This window comes from Zootoca vivipara, chromosome 7 (assembly GCF_965207765.1).
Source record: "Zootoca vivipara chromosome 7, rZooViv2.hap1.1, whole genome shotgun sequence".
NCBI lineage: Eukaryota > Metazoa > Chordata > Lepidosauria > Squamata > Lacertidae > Zootoca > Zootoca vivipara.
Genome location: NC_142590.1, coordinates 90,339,856 through 90,347,284, shown reverse-complemented (window position 1 = coordinate 90,347,284; position 7,429 = coordinate 90,339,856).

Sequence of the window (7,429 nt, the reverse complement as noted above, 5' to 3'; positions counted from 1 at the left end):
ATTAGAGGCCAACTAAGTTTGTTACTGGTATGAGCTTTCGTGTGCATGCACGCTTGTGGTATCTGAAGAAGTGTGCATGCACACGAAAGCTCACACCAATAACAAACTTACGGTAGTTGGAGACATCACCTTGCCGACAAAGGTCCGTATAGTTAAAGCTATGGTTTTCCCAGTAGTGATGTATGGAAGTGAGAGCTGGACCATCAAAAGGCTGATCGCCGAATAATTGATGCTTTTGAATTTTGGTGCTGGAGGAGACTCTTGAGAGTCCCATGGACTGCAAGAAGATCAAACCTCTCCATTCTGGAGGAAATCAGCCCTGAGTGCTCACTGGAAGGACAGATGCTGAAGCTGAGGCTCCAATACTTTGGCCACCTCATGAGAAGAAAAGACTCACTGGAAAACAAAATAAAAAAACTCCTTGCATGCACACGAAAGCTCATACCAAAATAAAAAACTTAGTTGGTCTTTAAGGTGCTGCTGGAAGGAATTTTTTTTTTTTTGTTTCGACTATGTCAGACCAACACGGCTACCTACATGTAACTCCCTGGAAAAGACCCTGATGTTGGGAAAGATTGAGGGCACAAGGAGAAGGGGACGACAGAGGATGAGATGGTTGGACAGTGTTCTCGAAGCTACAAACATGAGTTTGATCAAACTGCAGGAGGCAGTGGAAGACAGCCTGGCGTGCTCTGGTCCATGGGGTCACGAAGAGTCGGACATGACTAAACAACAACAACAATGGTTCTACTGGGAGGATTTTTTAAATTTTGTTTCGACTACGGCAGACCAACACGGTTACCTACCTATATCAGGAATTTGAGGACCATCCTAGACCCTGAGATTGTAGAGCCCAAATCTGAGACCTGGAGGTGCTCTCTAGTGATGCCACAGGGGCAGGTCTTGGAGACAGAGATTAATTGGGAGAAGGGTGTGGAGGAGGACAGATCCCCATCAGAGTGTTTATCTGCAGCCAGTCCCTGCATGCTTGCAAGCTTCATGAAGGCAGTGATGGCCACCAAGCTAGGTGTCTAAAAAAGAGGATTGGGCAAACTAAAGGACAAGAAGGCTATGAATGGCTGCTAGCCATGAAATCTATACTCTGTCTCCACAGTTGGGAGGCACCTATACTTCTGAATACCAATATAAAAAAATTCCTTCAGTAGCACCTTAAAGACCAACTAAGTTTATATTTTGGTATGAGCTTTCGTGTGCATGCACACTTCTTCAGATACACTAGAAACAGAAGTGTCAGACCCTATATATATATACAGAGGGTGGTGGGGGTGGGTGGGAATGGGAGATGGGCTGATGGGAGTGGTAAACCTGTAGATGGCTGTTAACGACTGCTGATGGCTGCAATTCTGAATACCAGTTGCTGGAAATCACAGGAGGGGAGAGCTTCTCTTGTGCTTGGGTCCTGCTTGCAGGTATCCCACAGGTCAACCACTGTGAGAACAGGATGCTAGACTAGATGGGCAAGTGGTCTGATCCAGCAGGCTCCACTGCAGGAGAGGAGAATTCTGCTGTGGATTTAGCATTGCAGGGTTTGCCAAACTTGGGTCTCTGGCTCTTTTTGCATCGCAGCTCTCATCATCCCTGACCACTGGTCCTGCTAGCAAAGGATGATGGGAATTGCCGTTCAAAAACAGTCAGAGACCCAAGTTTGGCAAGCCCTGCCTTAGAGCACCTAGTTGGCCATTTTGAGAACAGGGCATGGGACCGGATGGTCCATCGGCCTGACTGAGCAGCTAGGTTCTTCTTGCAGAGACAAGGAGAACCAAGCAAGACACTTCTCTTTCATGCCCTCGTTGTAATCCACCAAGTCACCGCATGGATGGAAGTCGAGCGGGAGAAGTGCTAGCCGGGTGACTGGAACAAATTGGTGTTGTTCCGAACAACAACTGCGCTTGTGTGTCCCGGAGAGCTGCTGGAACAGAGTTTGAGTCAACCCCTCGTCTTGTGACTCTGAATAACATCTGACATCGTGCCCTGCGAAAGGTCCATGAGGAGGGCATCTCGGGCCCATCACTCAGGCCAGGATGAGGAGGACCAGGAGGCATTGAGACAGGCAGTGGGGAGGGCAGGGAAGCCAAGAAAGTGGGCAAGGAGATTTCAGATACGTCTGGGAAATAGTGGGGAATGGGTGCCACCATCAACCGCCAACATGCAATAGCTTAAAGGATGGGAATACAGTGTTACCTCGGTTTACGAACACAATTGGTTCCGGAAGTCTGTTCATAAACTGAAGCGTTCATAAACTGAAGCGAACTTTCCCATTGAAAGTAATGGAAAGTGGATTAATCTGTTCCAGACGGTCCGCGGGGTACTTAAACTGAAGCGTTCATAAACTGAAGCGAACTTTCCCATTGAAAGTAATGGAAAGTGGATTAATCCATTCCAGACGGGTCCATGGAGTACTCAACCTGAAGCGTACTTAACCTGAAGCATGGGTGTAATTGGTTCCGGAAGTCTGTTCATAAACTGAAGCAAACTTTCCCATTGAAGGTAATGGAAAGTGAATTAATCCGTTCCAGATGGGTCCGGGGCGTTCGTAAACCGAAAATTCGTAAACCGAGGTGTTCATAAACCGAGGTTCCACTGTATGGACACATGAAGCAGCTTTAGGAACATCTGCAGTTGCCTTAATCTGAGCCAGACCATTAGTCTATCAAGCCATATTGTCTACGCCTACTATGCTGCCCTACGCTACTCCAAGGTTTCTGAGCCTTTCCCAGCTCCACCTGGAGATGCTGGGTATTGAGTCTAGGACATCAGAAGTACCTGAAGGATTAGGCCTGTGTGGCCCATCCTGCCTCACAGGGGCCAACCAGATACCCATGGAAAATCTGCAAGCAGGACCCACATTGTTCTCCGCTAGGTGGACCATAACTGTTTGGCTCAGATCAGGGCTGCCCCAATGCATTTTGCTGCCTGAGGCAAGGGACAAGAGGCCCATAATCCCATGTACAGAAGCGGATCAGAGCAGCAACTGGATCTTCTGTCTGCAGAGGTGATGGGAGTTTAGCCGGCTAGCAAGGCAAGCTGCATGGCCTGCCAAATTCTGTCCTCTGATCCGTCCCTGCCACTCTGTGCCTGCCCCCCAACACCTGCCACCTGAGTTGGCCATCTCCCTCTGCCTAACAGCAGGGCCGGCCCTGCAGGATAGGACACCAACAACTGTGGCTTGGCTGTGCTGTGGGAAGAGCACAGGTGAAGCTACGAAGGGCCCTTGCGTGGCTCCAATGTTTGAAGCTAGTGAAGGGTTTGCAATGGAGAAAAATACAGGACCTGCCAGACACACAGAATGACGGGGGTGGGTGGGGGCGGAAATCTGCCAATTTCGTTTTCTCCTTGTTTCTTACTTTCCCAGTCTTCATTTCTGTTCTCCATCGGCTTGTAATTTTTTCACAGAAATTTGTCAGAATTCTGATGAACGCATTTCTGCAGGCAATTTCACCCATCGAACGCATTTATTTTCATTAATATGTGCATTTTCAGCCCTGTTATTCAGTTGGAGAGCGACTTTGTGAAGCGCAGAGAAGCGTGGATTTTGAAGGGTAGCTGTGCTTTTGCTTCAGAAACTGCAAATCGGATAGTTTCCATTAAAATGCCTGCTGAAAGGGGACTCTCTCTCTCTCTCTCTCTCTCCTCTCTCCTCTCTCTCTCTCTCTCTCTCTAGCGTCCACACTCGGACTTCTCAGGCTGGGGTTTGGGGGTGAAAGATGGGGAGGCTGGGGACTGGGGACTGTAGAAACCTTCTGAGCCAGAATGGGAGAGCAACGGCCAGCAAGGTCCAGGCCATTTTGCACTACCCTCTCTTGCAAAATGCCTGTATTTGCTGTGATTGCATAATATGTAAATTGATTTTTAAATAAAATTTTTTTAAAGGCCAGATCAGCATTTTTTTGAGTTAAAGATTAAACACGATTTGGAAGAAAGGAAGAGAAGGAGGAAAAGGAAGGGAAGAAAAGAACCAGCAGCCTGCAAGTTGACACCCTGAGCTGGCTGAAGAACAGCCCAGACTTGTTAGCCTGATAATAATTTAAGGGAAAGGGGAAGAGGAGGTGGAAGGAAGGGGGGGGGGAATAAGCCAGGATCCCAAAGAGGCGGTTGCTTTGCTGGCCAATAACATACCACTGTCCTGTTAACTCTTTCCAGGATGGACCGGTTAGTGATTCCTTGCAGCCTGTTCACCCTTCTCTTCTCCCCACCCCCAAGTCTTTGTTTCGTAATATTAAAAGCTTTTTGATCAGAGCCAGCTGGCAAAAGGGAATGAATGAAGCAAAACTTTACAAAGAGTTGTACAGTCTGCGGGAGGGGGGGGGGGAAATAAACTTGGACTGCACAGAAACTAGAACCAGCAGCCACAGGGGATGAGAAGATGCAGCAGGAGGAGATCTGCCGCCTTGGGACCTTTAAAAGTTGTCCAACAAGAGGGATTTTTGTTGCAGTTGGCACTATTTTTACCACCTTTTCTGCTCCTGGCACTATTAACAGGAATGGGCAAATCTGTCCGTTTCAGTTTCTCATTTCCCCAATCTTCAGTTCTCTACATTTCCACACTCCTTTGCAAATTTTTAAACAGTCCTTATGAAATCGATCTGCATTTTCATGCAAAATTATCCTTATGCACCTTTTTGTATGCAATTGTGCGTAGCAAGCACATTTCCGCAGACCCATTCCCCCGAATGTAATGCATTTTTGTATGCTGTGCCCCCTATTATATGCGCTTTTATGCACGCTTTACCTCGGCGTGTGCGTTTTCGTGCACGTTAATTGGCTGGAGAACCCGCTCTGCAAGAGCCATATAAGTGCAAATTTTGAAAGATATCTGTGCTTTGGATCGCACAAAGTGCAAAATATGTACGTTTGCCTTCAAATGCAAACTGAATCAAGTTTGTCCCCCATCCCTACCCTTGCAGCAAGGTTGCTGCAAAAGGCAGAAGAGACTCTGTTTAATTCTTATGCTGAAATTGTCAGCAATGTGCTGATGACACACAGCTCTGCTTCTCCTTTACATCTGCAGGTATGGCGGTAGATTATATGCCAGATCAATGTCTTGCCTCTGTGATTGGATGAATGCCAATAAACTGAAACTTAATCTGGGCAAGACTGGGCAAGACTGAGGCATGAATGGGTTGTGCCTTGCTCTGGGTAAGGTTACACTCCCTGGGAAGGAGCAGGTATGTGGTTTGGGGGTCCTTCTGGGTTCCTTAAGGTAAAGGGGCCCCTGACCATTAGGTCCAGTCACGGACAACTCTGGGATTGCAGTCCTCATCTCGCTTTACTGGCCAAGGGAGCCGATGTACAGCTTCCAGGTCATGCGGCCAGCATGACTAAGCCGCTTCTGGCGAACCAGAGCAGCACACGGAAACGCCGTTTACCTTCGCGCCGGAGCGGTACCTATTTATCTACTTGCACTTTGATGTGCTTTTGAACTGCTAGGTTGGCAGGAGCAGGGACCGAGCAACGGGAGCTCACCCCATCGCGGGGATTCGAATCGCCGACCTTTTGATTGGCAAGCCCTAGGCTCTGTGTCTCTCAAAGTGCCTTCCATCAGCTTTGACTGGTGGCCCAGGTGTGCAGGGGTATACTAAATTATGGTGTCTATGCTCTGTTAACCTCTAGGTTGGATTGGCGCAATGTGTTGCACAGTGCCGGATTTGTGTAAGCTAAACAAGCTATAGCTTAAGGCCTCACTCTCTTAGGGCCCCCCCCAAAAAATTACAGGGGGGGGGAAACTGGATGTACATTTCCAAAACATAAGATAAAAACAAATAAAATCAAACCTACCTACAGCAACCGTGTTTTGTGTTGTGTAGGCTCCTATGATGTATGTCATGGGCCCTGCCTGCTAGCCTGCTCCCTAAAATATCACGGGTTTCCTCATTTCTATATATAGGGTGCCTACATTCTGCCATTTATAATTATTCGTAGTTTGCATCATATATTTACACCTGTTATGATTTCATATTATAGCAAGTTTCTAAAGATTAGATTATGAGTCTTTGTAAATTGTGTTTCTAAAGGAACTTTTATTATTGCCAAATGCCAATGTGTTTGCACTATTATGTTATGAATTAAAAAATCATTTTAAGTTAGAGGTTAATACTTATTTCACTATTAATATGCTTCTTCTTAATTGTATTTCAGTTCAACAATTACGTTGATAAAATACATACTGGTATTTTGTTATGTGCAAATGGCTTGAGATACCTATTAGGTCCATAAACTACCATATAGCATAAATTCAAGACAAAAAACAGTGACACTTTGTTGTTGACAAAGGACAGCTGGACATATAAAGGGCCCCATTACCTTCAGAAGCTTAGGGCCTCATCAAACCTAAATCCGGCTCTGGTGTTGGACATGGAATAATCTCCCTTGGGAGGTGGTGGGCTTTCCTTCCTTGGAGTTATTTAAGCAGAGGTTGGATGGCCACATATCAGGGGTGCTTTAGTTGAGATTCTTGCATTGAAAGCGGTTATACTAGTCAGAGTGGATAAAAATCAATGATTTTTTTATTTAAAAAAATTAAAAAATGATTTTTAAAAAATTAAAAAATGATTTTTAAAAATTTAAATTTGATTTTTTTAAATTAAAAATTGTTTTTTTTAATTTAAATTTGATTTTTTTAAATTTAAATTTGATTTTTAAAATTAAATGCTTCTGGAAGAAAAACCTTTCTAAAGGTAGTTGTCTATTTAAGTTACATTGTAGTCCGAAGGCTATTCATCAGGAAATAAGATTTGTTTTAAGTTTTTCCTGTGTGCTAAAATTCAGTCTATGTTTGTTTTTTAATGTTGAACCATCAGTTAACAAACATGTATACATATGCTATAATGTTATTGTTTTAGTTCAATAAATTGTTTCAATTGTTATTAAGGAAATGATTATTTTCCTCCTTCCTATAAAGTACAGCAGAAACAGTTAACTTATTAAACCTCACAATAATTTCATAATTATCAGTCTATGTATTTCTAATAGTATAACCAAATCAGTAATTTTTGATGTAACTGTAAAAACTACTCTGAAAATTTATTGTTAAAAAAATGAAACCTTCATCTGGCTGTAAATATTAAGATTATACCAGCAAGAATGAGTTTTTCTGTTAAAATAAATAAAATAAATCAAGGCTTACTGACTAGTGATTTAAATTGATTTGATTTAACTCAGATCCACCCTGGTACTAGCTGACGCCAACTCTGCGATTCTATCATTCTATGGGGCTGCCTTTGAAGACGGTTTGGAAACGCAAGTTTGTGCAGACTTGGGTGGCCAGATTGTTGGTTGTGGCCCGATCTGTGGTGCAAAGTGCTGGTTTTGCTCTACAAAGCCTTAGGCCAGGCATCCCCAAACTGCGGCCCTCCAGATGTTTTGGCCTACAACTTCCATGATCCCTAGCTAACAGGACCAGTGGTCGGGG